The following is a 17,724-nucleotide window of genomic DNA, read 5'->3' on the forward strand; positions in this document are numbered from 1 at the left end:
TGTTCTTTTATTATTGATTATTAAATATATTTAAACTTTTCATTGTGGCTGGTCTTTTAGAGAATATTTTAATCTTTTAGAGTACTTATATTTATTTGGTGACACTGTGGCCACTTCTGAAATCATTGCTGCATTGATCAAACACTACCATTTGTATTAGTATTAATTTCACTCAGTATAATTGGGCACCTTTGTAGGATCCTTAAAGTAGTTGGCTGGTGGCATTAAATCGATCTTATAGTCTTGGCAGAGGAAGGCATGGCTGGGAGATCTGTGCTAGCCCTTCCCAGGTGTGTGTGTGTGTGTGTGTGTGTGTGTGTGTGTGTGTGTGTGTGTGTGTTTGTGTGTGTGTGTGTGTGTGTGTGTGTGTGTGTGGGTGTGTGAAAATCAAATCTCAAAGAGTGTGTTTGTCAGCTACTTGGAGCAGGGACACAAAGCACTGGTTTCACAGAGAGGGTGGTGGAGCACTTGGCTTGGCTCTCAACTTTACAGTGGTGTTGGTGGGGAGTCTTATTTGGGACCTGGAGAGAGTGGGGGAAATCCAGCCCCAGGATGGGAGTGTGTTCCCTGTGTGGTCTTAAGGGAAGCTGTACTTGGTATAGATGGCTGCATTTGGAAATACTGTGTGTATCTATCTTTGTTCCAAGTGAATGTCCCTCCCTGGTATCTGTGGTGAGGATTGAGACTCCTTGATCATTGGCTCAATGAAGGGACATCACAGGGGCAATGAACATGAACAAAACATGTAGACCAGCTAAGAAGTGTTCGCCAAGCAGATGCTCTAGCCTCAGTTGCCTGGTGACTGAATTTTGAAGAGCCAACTGAAGAGCAAGGCAATACCATGGAAGCAATGACTTCCTATCATCCAGCACTGACAGAGACAATGGATAACTGAAACCATATCCCTAGGCAAATGTCTGGGAACTTGGACTGAGGGGTGGATGACCAGGAGCATTGGCAGAGGAAAATAACCAACCAATTTCCCACTCCTTGAAGGATAAAAGACTGAACTTTGACTAGAGAGGAATAGATGATTGAATTTATCCTACAGCAATAAGCAGATGGGATGTTGATGCTACAAAGGTATGAGTGTGAGTACATGTGGAGATTCCCTAATAGTTTAAATTTATAAAGGAGCAAGTATGTGTTTGTTAAAGGAAAGTTATAAGTGATACTGAAATGAGTATCAAGAATCCTTATCCACAATAATATAAAGTGCTGCTAAGTAATATAGTTAGTTTGTATTTACTTTTCTGAGAAAAAAATTAATAGTAAGTACAAGGATGGTTCAAACACAGTCATATCAGCTAGTTATTGTTTGCAACTAGGAAATATGCAGTGAAGCATACAATAAGTAATGTGCTTATTGTTAATATTGCGCTTGTTTTTTCTCTTGAAATGCAATCTATGCATGCTGATTGTTTGCATATGCATCTATGGATTACTGACATTGTTACTCCTGATACACTTAGTATATGCTACATGTGTTGCCGCTCTGTGTCAGCATATATATATGTGTGCAAGTGTACAACATGACCCTCTTAGGATAATAAACATATAAAGTCTGAGTCTGGTGAGCCATTTGTGTGCAGTGTATTTAATATAGTTTGATGGGCAAAGAGATACACTTCTGAAGGCTAGTTGTCACACAATACAAAGGCAGATGATTTTTTTGGGTGCCATCTTACCCATTTATATATTTGTGAGCAGCACTGAAATGACTATATCTGGAATTACAGATTTTTTGTTAGGTTCTTATGAATCAGTACAGTTAAAAAGTACTACTTCTTTAAGAATTACTTGAATGAGACACTGTTACCACATGTCAGTGCTGTGCTTTGTGCTTTATGTGTTACTTATTTCATTGATGTATGAGGGCATCAGTGCAAGGAACATAACTGCATATATCATTTGTGATGAAACAGGCAGTTCAAAATGGCATTCATGTGAATTTTTGTGGATTTTTTGCTTTCTTTTTTTTTTTGTTAGGGAAAAGGTCTCATATCTTCTCAGTAGAGGACCTTGGTCCATACACCACAAACTTTAAGATCTCTGCAGTTCTACAATGTAGCTCCAAGTTTGACTAATTGCACCATTTGATGAACTGTATATTTGTCAAACTCACATTTTTGCAGTGCTATCCTACCTTCCCCTACAGACACTTTTTTAGGGTCCATTTGCTCACCTACCTATCAGCATAATGTTGCTGAATTCAAAGTAGTGAACCAAACAATATTACATGGATATTTTTGCCACGAATAATTGCTCTTTTGCTATTTAGCAGATTACTCTATGATAATTCAGTGTATTTCTCCTTTCTGAAGTACATTTGGATATAATCTAATTGCATTATATCTTTCTAGGTCAAACATTTTACACTGAACAGTCTGTATTATCACATGCTTACACAAAAACACAAATAATTAGAGCAGATAAGGACCACTTTGCCCATCAGATATGACCATCTCCCCTCCTACTGGATTTGCTTTTCATACTTATTTCCTGCCCCCTTTATAAGACATTTTAAGTCTCTTTCAAGCATTCTTACTTAATTGCTGTTTTAGCCCTGCTACTGCTTCAGGAAATTATTCCCAGTCATTCGCCACCTTTTTTATGAGGTAATATTTCCTAGCATAACTGCTGAACTATAAGTCTTGTAAATTCATTTTGTTTAATCTTGAACTCATACATCTATTGAATCTGAGAACCATCTTAAACTCTGTAGATTTCTATGCTGCACTGAAGTTCTAAAATGTTTCCTGTCTGTCTTCTTTCCCTATAGGTTCATAGGTAAGTACTAGGAAATTGCCCTTGTGGGCCATTTTAAACCTAGCCAGTTTCCCTTTTTGTGCTCGAATTAACCTATACCATTTGGTTAGAGACTGACCTTATGTATCCCATGGTTGATAATTATATATATTATCCCTAATAATAATAACTGGTATCATACCATAGATAAACTGAGGAAGCCCATGCATGAGATAAAGCATTTAGGAGCTGCCTTTCTTCATTAGTAGTACAGGGGGCAGTCCTGGCATAAATTTTCTGTTTATCATTCATAGATCTAAGTGGTGTTTTCCGGCTGTTAAAAATCTAGCTCCTTTTTTCACCATCTCCATTTGCTGAGCCTTATCCAATGGCTACCCTTCCTTCAACTCACTGATCTATGTGTTTCTCTATGGTGGATGTCATGCACCTTCCAGCATGGGTGTGTACCTTATGGCTGATCTGTTCCTTGGCTAGAGGGCTTAATTATTCTATTCTTTCCCAGAGAGGTGAGAGTCATCTGTTAAGGAGTGAGCCAGTCTGCTAGACCCAATGGATACTTCTCGTAACCCCCTGGAGCTTCTAGTCCCTATTGCATTTCCAATAACCTCCACTGCATACTGTAGGATACACTCTTTCCCCCACCTACCTGCCACCTCTGACTAGTGAGACGTATACTTACAACACATGTTCAGCAGGCCTGTACTCTGCAGGTACAACACCTAGTGCTTCCTCTAGGTGTCACCAAAGTCACCTGCTCCCCTTCCCCCACTGGCTGCTCACTCCCATCCTTCCCAGTCCATCCCTTCTAGCATCTGTGCTGCACATCGAACACAAGACATCTGAGTCACATTCAGGGCTTCATTCCCTTGTGTTCTGGTCGGTGGGACAGCTCATATATCCCCTTTATATAAATCTGTTGGTGCTCAATGTATGTTAGTTTCTGCATTTTATTATATCTCCTCCATCACCTAAATCTACTGTTCACTAGCAGATTTAATTTTTTGTAGTAGGAAATTAATGACTAAATATTTTAAATGACACTTATTTGCTATAGCCTGACTTAATTTAAACAACTTTTCAGTATTTTTAGTCAGATGGATTTTATAGACGTGGTGCACCATGCGTGTTAGCAGATTCACTCTCTGCAGAAGTACTACTGAGCATGCAGTTCATGGACAGGATAATGTATCTGATAGCTCATGGGCCATAGGCAACAGTAAAAAACGTACGGCGTTCTAAGCAGCTTCACTACACAATAATTTGTGTAGCACATGGAGCAGCGCACCGTCAAATGCACGTGTGTATCAGCACTGAAGGCAGGGATCACAATGGAGCAGGCTATATTTCCTGCAGTAGTATAGTGTATTGAGCACAAAATGACATGTAATGATAATGGCATGGATATACAACACATCAGCCTGTGCAGGCAGATATTCTTTGCAATCATAAAATTCAGAGCTGGGGGGTGGACTACAGGAAACATATACAAAAACAGACATGGGAGGAACACTGCATTTAGTCATAGCCTGTTTTGTCAACACTTTAATTTCTGTAAATGTGATTGAAAACTTTGAAATGGTGGCAATGAATTGCACCTGTTGTAGACATGCCATTAACTCTGCTGAATACTTTGTGTTAGTTCAGCTGGAGTAAAAGGAAAAGGTAAGTTTGTTTAACAATGTTATTTTGTTTTTTGCTGATATTTCTTTATATAAACATTTGTCTTCATGATGTTTTAGATGATAGACACTTATTTTATAATATTTTCAGTGTTGACTTAGTGGGGCTTAACATTTTAGTATGAAGCTACACACACACACACACACACACACACACACACACACACACACACACACACACACACACACACACACACACACACCTACAAAGTAATAACACAGTAGGTACCCAGTCAGCACTGATGTGCCAAAGAATGGAGCAAAGCCTGAGATGCCTGTACTCCTGCAGGTGTAATACTACCCAAGGTGTTTGGAAGTAGGGTACAAGACAAGGTACACATCAGGTGTACCCTGGTCACCCTGCTCAATACAGTCACTAGAAGTGGGAGTGGCCATGTAGGTTGCAGTAGAGCACACAGTTTATTTTTCTGAGGGTCTATCACAGCTTCTAGTACAAAGAGCACAAAGACAACAGCTAGACTTTCAGTGAATGTGCACAAAATAGTGACCTTTATGCCTAGACAATATATGGAACATTGACTGGGAAGGGCTGAGATGCCTTGTTTTACACACACATACACACACACACACACACACACACACACACACACACACACACGCACACACACGCACACACACGCACACACACGCACACACACACACGCACGCACGCACACACCCACACACACCCACACACGCGCACACACACACACACACACACACACACACACACACACACACACACACACACACACACACACACACACACACACACAACATTTATGCATGTGTGGCATTTGCATGGCACTGTTTTTTAAACTATGGTACAACTTGTACCCTACTGTGTTCTATTCTGGATCCCTAGTGCACAGGATTGGGACATGCAGTTCATGAAAAGTTGAAGCTGCATGCATATAACTTATTACCCATTCCAGAATAGTGAGCAATATTTACATATCATTATACACTTATATTATCTGAGTGATATTACTGCAGTAAAATGCTCAAAACACCCAACTACAAATGATGGAATGCAAGCATTAGATCCCCAAAACATTGAAAAGTGAAAAAAAAGACAGCATGCTCCTTGCACCCGCACAACCCCTGTTAAGTATATATATATATATATCTATATCGCTCTATGTCTATCTCTCTCTCGCTCTCTCTCACTCTCTCTCTCTCTCTCTATATATATATATATATATATATGTGCCAACTCTGAGATCGCACTACAGTGGGTTAAAGGACAAATTTCTCAGTCCTCACTGTTCTGTGATCTCAATCAGGAAAAGTTGGCAATGTTTGATCAGCTCATTTTTCAATCATCTGTTCCGGCTTATCCAACATTTGAGGAAGCTTCTTCTTGACAAAAAAAAATGTAACCCATATACAAACATGTGTGTGTGTGTATAAATGCCCCCAGCAGGATACATCTGGTGGTTAGAGGTACTCAGGATCAAACCCTGTACCTTGGGTACACATACAAAGAGCCTAAAGTCCCTAGCCACCATCACTTGTGAACTTTTGCCTCACATTTTTGTTCTATTCCTCTGGTTTTCAGGAGTGGTAAAACAAAACCTTTTATTCTAGCAATTTTCTAAGGTTATAAAATCAGTATTTGAAATGTGTCCCTATTTTGGGGCTGTATTCCCCCATTATTGGCTTTGTTCTGTATTTTTGTGCTAAGAGGTTGAGAGCTATGGTGAGAAGTGAGAACTGAATTCACTAAATGATATGATAGCCATTTAAGTTTGTCTTCCTGTCTTTCAAGGAACTGCTGGTTTAGCTTATTGGTACGTTGCTCTGACTGTAATACACGTAATCTGGGTTCAAGACTTGGCAGTGAAATGCATGGTGGTAACGTCCTTTTATGCAAGCAACTTTCCAAAATTATACACGCAATGTTTAAAATGTGTTCCTGGTTTTTGGCTCCCCCCCCCAATTGAAAATAAGTTTAAGAAGCTGTGCAACATGCCTATGGCTTACAGTTTACTGTGATTCTGTATTTATATATTGTGTGTAGAAGTAGACTGTTATCATAGAAATGTTCTGAATAGCGCAGTTTTGTCATTATTGGTGCATGCATTTTGCTTCATTGCCTACTGGAAAAATGTTCAAACAATACATTTAAAATGCAATTGTGTGTGGAAAACTGTTATCATGGAAATGTTCTGAATAGGGCAGTTTTGTCATTATTGGTGCATGCATGTTGCTTCATTGCCTACTGGAAAAATGTTCAAACAATAAATTTAAAATGCAGTTGTGTGTGGAAGTAGACATTTATGATGGAAATGTTCTGAATAGGGCAGTTTTGTCATTATTGGTGCATGCATTTTGCTTCATTGCTTACTGGAAAAATGTTCAAACAATAAATTTAAAATGCAGTTGTGTGTGGAAGTAGACCTTTATGATGGAAATGTTCTGAATAGGGCAGTATTGTCATTATTGGTTAATGCATTTTTGTTTCATTGCCTACTGGAAAAATGTTTAAACAATAAATGTAAAATGCGCTCTAACTTAAGTCTAACAAGTGTGCTGTATTATACAAGGAATATAATTTAATACAATCAGGAAGGTGAATCAAGGAATGCATACATGTATGCATGGCCCTAAAAATGTGTTTGAAAACAGCCCAGAGACAAGTGTGAAAGGCTCGAAATCATGGGCAAATTTAAAGCTTTACTCTTGTTACCAAAGCAGTGGATGAAGGTAAAACAGTTCACACCACATTACTTGACCTGGCCAAGCCTTTTGACACAATCCCCTACTCAGGTGTAGTACAAAAGATGAATAATGTAGGAGCAAACACTTACATCACCAGCTGCATTGCCAACATGACTCACAGGATGCAGGAGATCAAAACAGGGGAAGAGACCATTCACTAACGGAGTCCCCCAGGGTTCGGTGCTGAGATTTTTTCTGTTTGGCATATACATCTCAAAAGTAAAAGGAAATACCACAGATCTTTGGCCAGTTAAGTTTGAGATGACTGCAAGCTAAGAGAAGTTATTGAATCCCCAAATGACTTAATCATCATGCAGGAAGGTTTGTCCCAAATAATAACTGGTGTCAAAATCATGACAATGCCCTCTGAGAACTGATCCAATTGTTTGGCATTTGGGAACTTGTGTGCACAGTGACCTAACTTTTGACCAACATGTGCCCAGAGTCATAAGAAAGCCTTTCTATATTGCACAGCTTATAAACAAATTGATTGTGACTAGATCTAGAGATGTTGTTGCCCCCCTTTACAAAGCTCTCATTATGTCAATCATTTTGTATAATGCCCACTTTGGCATGTATCTGTCCAACCCCATGCAACAATTGGAATACCTTCAGAGATACCTTACTAAGAGGATACAAGTCCTAAACAATAGGTCTTGCATGGACCACCTCAAAGATGTATTACTATACTCAGTATCCTACAGAGTACTTAGATGTGACATGTCTGGCATACAAAGCATCCTCCGACATAATACAGATGGACCTACTGAACATCAGGAAGTCAAATGGCATCAGAAATACTCAGTCCAGGTATCTAAACTGAATGTTGTGAAGAGATGGATATATATCACAGAGGCTACCATTGTTCCGGAACAGACTATCCATAAAAATAAAGCAAAGCTCATCCATCCATATTCAAATGCAACTTGAATCTAAGGATGGGTAATAGAAAATGTACTCCAGTATTTCCCCTCATGCCACTAATGGATAGAGGCAGTTCCTAAATGCTGAATCCCTTACATGGACCCCTCAAATTATCTATGGTATGATCACAGTTGTTCTCACTAGGGCTAATATACAATTATCAGCCATGGGGATAGCCAAGACCAATCAGAAAATGTTAATTCAAGCACCAAAAGGGAATTGGCTAAGCTTAAAATGTCCTCCAAGTGAACCTATGTTGTGGTAGCAAATAGTTATAAAAAAATTACCCTTTTTAGTTCACTAAGTGCCCCTGTCACCCCCCCCCCCCAGTCTTTAACAGCTTCCGGTGCCTATGGGAGTATACTGACATCATTTGGGGATTCAGTAATTGCACCCAGTTTGCAGAACTTAAAGCACATAACCAGGAGCTTTGCAGAATGAGTAAAGGTGGCAGCATGATTCAGAGAGAGATAAACTGTAAATTATCTAGGAAGACTGCACTGCAGCACAGCTACACAAGTGTGTTAGCAGCAATGACTGTATTATGCTGCTATGTAGGCATAGTTTGTATTCCCACATCACCTGTCCAAAAACAGAGACACAATTCAGCTGTAGTGATACCAGTTCCCCAAAGGAGGTCACATCAGACCTGAACAATTCTACATCTATAAGGCTGAGTGACTAGTATTCTGTCTAAAATCAAGAGAAGAGTTAAAGTGGATCTTATCCAAAATGACACATGGGACCTACATTTGGTAGATATGGAACAGTATGGGTTTGTTAAGGAGATATTTTGCCTTTTACCTTATTGTGGAATTCTTTAATAGCAGCACTTCAAAGAGCATACTGCTTATCTTGATCAACATATCAAGGTAAGGGTTTACCTGGTTAACCCAAAAGAGGTTACCAAATATGTCTCACAGAACTCTGTGCGGGAAACACTTTTTGGATTAGTGTTTCCACACATAACAGTCAGAAATGGGCTCTGGATAAATAATATGTATGCTAATTATTGTAAACTGAGTAACATAATTAATTCCCTCAGTAGAATATATTGAAGGTTTCGATAGATTCATAGATTCCTAGCAGACTACTATGGTAACGACTCAAGAGCCTTTACAAGCCTAACCAATATAACCCAGTTTTACCCAGTATAAGGTCCCAGGGGCAGGAGGATGCCATGGGGTTTTGCCTATGTCTTGTGTATTTTACAGATTTTATAGATTCCCCTGTTCATATGGGACATAGGCACCATGCCAGGTGTGAGTTTGTGATTCCCCATCCATCTGTCCAAACTGGTCTTGAAGAGGGCCAGGGTAAGATTCTGGTAATGTGAATAGGAAGCCTATTTCAGAGGAGAGTCAGTCTCTGAGACACATATCTGTCTCTCTACCATGTTCTATTTGATTCACTGACTAAGTTTAGATCCCTAGAACAGGTGACCCTCACGCTGTTTGTCTTGCAGATATAAGCATCTCCATCAGGGCTGGATTTGTGAGTGACTTGTAGGTCAGGCATAGGTCACTCCTTAATAGTTGATATGAGACAGGGTAAAGGGGAAAGGGCTTTCATTCTATCCGCATAGGACATATTGCTAACACCCTGTATTTTCTTAGTGAGAAACCTCTGAGGCCACTCCAGCTGTTGTAAGTGCCTAGTCAAGTACATTTCAAATGATGCATTGTACTCGATTATTGGTCTAATGAGGGCTGTGTACAGTGGGACTATAATCTGCCTGGATATGGACACCATACCTTTACTTATAAGTTGTGCCACAGAGAAGAACTTCCGCACTACTGTGGACACATGACAGTCAAAGTTCAGGCTGCTATCTATCTGTGTGCCTAGATCCCTCACCTCTAAGTCTACTCTTAGGTTTGTGTTGTTAATGTTGTAGTTAGCAGGGGTATTTTATTTTCCAAAGGGTACAATAATGCATTTCTTTGCGTTTAGTTTCAGTATGTGGTTCTGACACCAATTGTTTGTCTGGTTTAGACCATTGTGAAGGATATCTACATCACTGGCCAGTTTGCAGTTGGCTGCAACCTTTGTCATCCAGATGCCCTCCACATTGGCCTTGACATCTGACGGTGCATATTCTGAACAGTAGTAATCCTAGCACTGAACCCTGTGGCACAACACAAGTAACTGACCTCTTGCTGGAACTGGATTCACCTACTTTAGCTACTTGTGCACTGTCCATGAGCCAACTGGCTATCCATCTGGTGATATAGGTATTTATGCCCACTTATGTGAGTTTACTTATAATACCTAAGTGGGGGATTGTGTCAAATGCCTTGGCCAGGTCAAGGTAGGTGGCATGTACTGTTTTGCCCTTGCCCATACCTTAGTGACTTTCTCAAAGAAGTCCACCAAATTAATCTTTCCTTGGCTTTACTAGTCAAGCTTATGGGTCTGTAATTTCCCAGGTCAGTTGACACTCCTCTCTTATTCAGGGGGGGTGACTGTAGCTGTCCTCCACTTTAGCGGGACAAACTCAGTCCAGAGATTGTGGTTTAATAGAGATCTTATTAGGCCGAACAGGACCTGATTTAAGCTATTTAAGAGGCAACCTAGTATATAATCAGGCCCCATTAAAGCCATTGGCTTTGGAGAGAGGAGTGGCTACCTGTTTAATGATGATAATTGGTGGAGGAATAGTGCACAATATTTTGTTGGGGAGAACTGGGGGTGATTGGGAAGTGAAATTTCAGTTGAATTTATCAGCCAGCAGATTTGCTATATGTTCTGGCTGAGTATAGGAGATGTCATCTATAACTAATTCCGCATATTGATGGCTGTTGCCCTTAATATTGCGGACATAACTGAAAAATGCCTTATGGTTATCCTTATCTTTAGATGCTAATTTTACCTCAAAGTCTGCTTTTCGGGAACTGACTAGTTCCCTGATTTTCTTGTTTATACGAATGAGGGACTTATTGCTCTCTTGTACACATTCCTCGATTCTTGACAGGATTTTCTTCCTTTTGTTGTACAATCTATTAATACCAGGGGTCCACCAGGGTGGCTTGTTTTTGGTCTTTGAGCTGGGCTTATTTTGGTTTGGTAATGCCATTTCTATGCGGTTGTTTATGTGATCATTCAGGGCTTTTGTGTACTCTTCTGCCTAGGCTCCTGTGTTTTCTGGATTTGACGGAGCTTGAAAACTAGCTGTGTCATCACTTAATCGGGCGTAGTTTGCCTTAGAAACATTCGTAAAGTTTTTAGGTTTCAGTAAGGAGTCTACTTTTACTTTAATTTCCAGAGAGACCACATTGTGATCTGATCTTACCAGTGCAGACATCACACATTGGTGGGTATAGCACTCTCCCATATTTGTGAGTACCAGATCTAGGATATTTGTAATGCAGACTAGCTGATCCAGGTTATTTGAAGTCACAAAGTCAAGAACATTTTGGACCTGTATGTTAGTAGTCAAGTAAGACTCTCAGTTAATAGAAGGGTAGTTAAAATCACCCATGAATATGGTATTGGGTTGGAAGGTGAGTGATTCTTATAACTTCAGGCATGATGTATATGTTTCCTAGTTCATGGTGGGGGACTCTCTAGCTAACAAGAATATGGCAGTGGATTTTTCTCATAGTTAACTGGACATCATGGAGTAGCTCAAGCATGTCATATTGTATGGACTGGCTTGAGGTCAGCTTACCCTTTATGTAGATAGATACACCTCTGCCTTTTACTCTTGCACATTCGGTGGGTGAATGGAACTTATGATAGGCAGTATAGAAATGCACTGCTAAAGTGTTTTCCATGGCTTTAATCCATGTTTCAGTAAATGCACAAATGTCAGCATTCTCCAGGGTAAGGAGAGCTTCTACAGAGTGCAGCTTCTTGTTGAGAGTCCTAGCATTAAGCAGTACCACCTTTAGCTTGTCCTGAGTAGCTTTTGTTATGTTGGAAATGTGGATGTTTGACAATGCCTAAGAAAGGAGTTAATGGGGTGGATAATGTTTTTGCCAATATCTGAAAGCCTAGAGGTGGCAGGTGAAGACCATCCCTGGCAAAGCACCATGGCCTTTCGACTATGTCCTACCAGGCTGACAAATATTGAACCCCTTTAGAGTGATACCAGTAGCTAAGCCAATTGTTAAAGTCAATCATTTTCTGTTTGTATTGTGGCATCATCCTTGGAGATGTCAGAATGCTGCTCAGTGTTAGGCTCATACCTGCCTATGACACCTATTCTGAGAGTTCAATCATGTCTCTCTTCATATAGTCCAAGGAGGTTTATCTCAGCATGTTCATGCCCACATGGACTATGACTGAGTCATTCTGGTACTTAGGGGTAAGTGACCTGAGTGCTTGCTTGATCTGCCGGATCCTGGTGCCTGAAGAGCAATTAACTGTAACCTTCTCCATGTCCACCTTTGTAAGGGGGACATCAGTGTGTCTCTCACAATGGAGTCACCTATGACCAGAAAGCTGAGCTGTGAAGTGTTTCACGTTATGGGCTTGGTAGTTGAGACACAATGAGATGTGGCTTTTTGTGTTTTTTTTTTTTTGTTTTTTTTTGTGCATGTGGAGTTTCTGATTACTGCATCTGAGAGGCCTATGTAGTTGGGTAGGTTATAGGTGAGAACCTCTGCATATGTAGGTTTATGTGTATGGTCCTTATTAGGTGCTGTGAGTAGTGTGTAAGAGTTGCTGAAAATCTGTTTGTTGCATTTTCTGTATGTGAGAGTCTGGCCTCCTGTGACAATGTGTAACTACATCTCTCACATGCTGTATTTTTCTGTGTGAAAATTAAGTGGTTGTTAGTGTACATGTGGCAATTGCCACATTGCCTCAGGATGCCCATGTCCACCAATCTGGAAACAGAGATGGTAGAAAATGTCAGTCCATGGTTGTATGTCTTACTGCACTTACAAGGGATTGGAGTGGAGGGGGTTTATAACCAATCAAAAAGGTGGGATGCATACCTGATGCAATCTGCAGCTAGCCTAGCCTGCAATGCTGTCCAGCGCCTAAACTAGATGCTGTCTAAGTAGTGATAGTTCTTGGTGATAAAAAGGTAATGCAGGCCTAAATAGTCCTATCTAACTACATAAGTGCTGCTCACCACACATACTAGCTGCCCAGTGATTAGCGCAGACTGAGGTTAAGTTCCAAGGTGTTTTATAGGGAAATTTCAAGTTCTGGTGATTGTGTATATACAAGGCATCACTAACCACCAATGTGAGAAGAGTAGCTTCATGCAAATGTGAGGCTTAAATATGCTCAGAAAAAAAAACAGTTTTAACACTAAGCCCACAGGCCAAACAGATAAGCATACAATGAGCTTTCTACCTGTAATTCCCAGGCCTGATGAGTGAAATCAGCCTTCTCCTACGATAAGTGTACAGAATTTAACCCTCTTGAGGCTGAATAAACAGATGCCTGGAACTAACTTAACAAATCTCTAGATACACTGTAATTCAGTACAGAATAGCAGCCCTTTAGTAGTTTGAAAAACAGCTTAAACTTCAAAGAAGTTCAGAAAAACAAACATCGCGTAAACATTCACTCACAGTAAATGAGAATAAACAGTTCAATTGCAAAAATTGTACTTAGATTTGTTTTTTAGCCTCTCTTGGCTTCAGATACTTGCAAAATCATTCAAAGTCTCTGGTGTTATTACAAAATGATTAGCAGCTCTGGATAAATAAGTTCTAAAAAATAAACCTGTTTGGTGCAATAGTAAAAGCCTTTCCTTTAATTTTAATAAACATAGCATCATGAGATTTGGCAAAAAGGACATATATTATGATTTAAAAATGGTCATATCAAAAAATAACACCATTACTAAAGCAACAGAGACAGTAGTAGACAATGACAAACAACAAATTATACTCTGACCAGTATGTGTTTTCAAAGTTAGGAAAGTATATCTATAGCCTATCTAATGTTAAAGGGCATGTCCAGTCATTGCAGGGAGATAATTGCTCCCACTTTATTCCTCACTGATCTGAACCTTTATTGAATAAAGTACTTCATTTTAAAGTCTTTGAACACATCATCACCTGGAAGAATTTGAAAAAGTACAATGATTCGTGACTATATAAATCATAAGGCAGGAAAACATAAACTTTTTAGAAAGGTTTCAGGAACTGTCACTATACTCTGTTTCTTACAGGTTACTTAGAGGCTCTGCATAGTAATTAAAGTAATTTCTTACTCACTTCTATTTTAAAGTCTGGAACGCACTGCTGGGGGAGCTAACACTAAATCAAGGAACCTAATAATACAAATAAATATCAATAACATAAAACATGGTTGGCTAAAGTCTCACAGACGCAAGTACAGGTTTTGATCCTGAGATATGGTCACTGTCTGTGTGGAGTTTGCATGTTCTCCCCATGTCCCCATGTGAGTGTACTAAATCTAATCAAATTAGAATTGAGGTTAAAGTAACTAAACATATATGTATATTTATACACATTCTACACATCATTTTTAATTATTTTTAGTATCCTTTAGTATGTTTGATTAGATTTAGTACACTCTTGCATCACACCAGAGATTTAAACAGTACATTCAAAACACAAAGTTTTATTCGGCAGGACTATTCGACCATGGACAGTTCGACCCCAGACTGTTCGCCCCTGGACGGTTCAACCCCAATGCATTTCTATACAATTTCATGTATAAAATTATATGTATTGTATATTTGATATTTTAGCCCAGACTATTTGACCCCAAATATATTCTTTTAAGTACTTTATCATTACGTTATTAATTAATCAATTATTCAATAATAACACTGTTAATTTTTCATTGTAAATATATTTTTTATTAATATTTTTATTTTATTTAATTATTACATTGGTTAGTATAAATATAACATTTAAATCTTTCACATATAATAACTAGTGTTATGTTTTAACATATTATGACTACTGTTACTTTATAACATACTTTATAACATATGTTTTCCATCAATTAAATATATATTTTTATTTTATATTATGTTGATATGTTAACTAATCTATTATCTACTATAAATAATTTCTTTTAAATTAAATGAAATCAATTTTTTATTCAGGTTAATATGCGTTTAATAAATACCACTGAGAGAGAGGAAAATCTGTCTTGTCTTTATTTAAGGTAAAAGATAACACAGAAATTGGTGCCGTTTACTGGGATCTGAATTGACAACAGCTGCAGCGGTTGGGGACTGAACGAAATACTGCTAGTGAAAGGGCCCATGACAGAATTTTCTGTTTTTGCGGTGTTTCTTTCATTTCCTGTACTCGCCTCCTTAAAAATTTGGTATTGATAACTTTGCAGGAATAAAATAATTCCTCTCATTCAGTCGTTTTGAGGTAAGTGGCATGTATTTCTTTTCTGCTATTGATTGTGCAGTATGAGTGTGGGTTAAAACGAAAAACTGGCAACATAAGAGTGAAATGAGATACGAGAGTGGGGAAAATGATGCTTACAAAACGTCACAGCTAAATCTGTAAAATACAGAATAGCTTATTGTGTGAAAATGGGAGCGACTGTGGGAACCATAAAGGAGCCAGAAAGAGGTACACCAGCTGGTTATATGTATTTTCATGTGTCCCGGGACAGTTGTATGTTTATAAGTCAGTGGATTGCCCTCACTAAGGGTGATGGTAAACTCCCCTTCCCAGAAAATGGCAGTTTTAATAAAAATATTTTGCTTAATCTCCAGGGAAAGTTAAGGAAAAAAGGGAAAAGAATACCAGGGTTGTGCTGGGCAGCATTTAATGATTGGATGACAGAGGTGAAATAAAGAAAAAAAGATTTGGTTATCAGTAGTCTAAAGGATAATCAGCAAAAACTAAAAGAGCAATTGAGGGAATTACAACACACTGCCAGTAATTTAGATGTAGTAAACGGTAAATGTTTGAAGGACCCACTCTTTAAGGGGCTTTATCCTGTAAAGGAATTAGCTAAATTGCAAATAACTGAATCGTCAGAGGACGATAATGCCTGGTTTCCCCCACCACCGACTGCACCACTGATTGCACCACCAACTGCACCACTGCAGTATCATCCCCCCCTCACTCAACAAAGAGCTTAAATACAGCAGCCAGATTCCACCACTAGGAATGAAAAACAAGCTGTGGGCAGTCAGTCTAGTGAATCTGATCCAGAAACAAGCGATAAAAAGAGGGACCAAGAACTCGTAGTAAGACTCATAAGGAAGCAAAAGCTATAATGTACTTTAAATCTAAACCCTATCATAAGGGAAAAGGGAGGCGACATTTACACTGACGAAGGCATTTTGGCCAGTTCCCTGCTATAATTGACAGTGAGGATGGATATTTTGGGCCAGATTCATTTAATCCAGACTCAGAGTCGGAGTCGTCAGATGACGACAGATTGTTACCATTGAGGGAGGTACCTAACCCAGCCCATACTAGAAACGCACAGGAACCACCGACCATTGCAGTACTAAGGATGTGGTCGGCGGTTGATTTTCACTACCGTCCATCTGTACTAATCCAGCTAAGTTCCAGCATGTGCTTGCGAGACATATTAGTCTATAAAATCCTACAATAGAAGAAGTCAAGGCAGTTCTTCAGTACACCGTGCCAGCTGATCTGATGAAATGAATTTGGGACCATGCTAATGTCCCTACTCCAATTCCAAAACATGATGCACAGAGAGATAATGGATTTAAAGTGGTCAGACAGCGTATAGTAAATGCTATTACAGTAATAGTCCCACCCACACCCAACTGGTCCAAAATCAAGTCAGTTCTTCAGAAAGAAGACGAACCTGTGGACGAGTATTTAAATCGTCTCACTGAAGCCTTTGAGGCTTATTCTGGTTACCTAGAACCCACTGAAGGGCTGGCACAAAGTGGATTGTCAGCCGCTTTCGTAGATGGGTTACGCCCACAAGAACGGGATAAGTTAAAGGAAGTATGTTTAAACTGGCCTAGTCTTGGATTGCATGGATTGGTCACACAAGTGCAGTACCTCTCCAACCACTTAGCAAGGGAGAAAAAAGAATTACAGGAAAAATTGGTTAAGGCACAGATTCAGATGCATACTGCCTTTGGGCAGCGTGGGCGGGGAGGACAAGGACAGGGAAGAAGGAGAGGTGGACGCCAAGGGGCGGGAAATCAAAATAGACAAAACTGGCAGGAAACACGATCAGCCCCACCCCAAAGCTACAATAATCAGACGGAGTGTTTCAATTGTGGCCAAGTAGGCCATTGGAGAAATGAATGTCCGTATCTGGCTGAACAACCTGCCCCACCCACAGATACGTCACCTCAGTGGAATTCTAATTGGACCCCATCCAATCGGCAGCCATCGCAATGAAGGTTCCATAAACAGAGACAACAGCAGTTGTGCCCTTTTATTCCTGTGGATCAAGATGGACCACATGTTATGTTGCTTGACAAAAATAAACCGTACCCATTTTAATTGACACTGGAGTGACTAAATCTATGTTAGCTGGTGAAGCAGCAATAAATGTCCCCCTCTCCAATAACACAACTAGAGGGGTAGGTGTCTCTGGTATCCCTATTGAATATTCTGAAACCATCCCAGTCCCAGTAACTTTGAGACCTTTACAGGACAATCATGCATTTTTAGTAGGACCCTCAGCACCTTTAAATTTATTGGGAAGGGATTTGCTCTGTAAG

The sequence above is a fragment of the Protopterus annectens genome, chromosome 2.part1, assembly GCF_019279795.1.
Source record: "Protopterus annectens isolate FY-2018-M chromosome 2.part1, PAN1.0, whole genome shotgun sequence".
Lineage (NCBI taxonomy): Eukaryota > Metazoa > Chordata > Ceratodontiformes > Protopteridae > Protopterus > Protopterus annectens.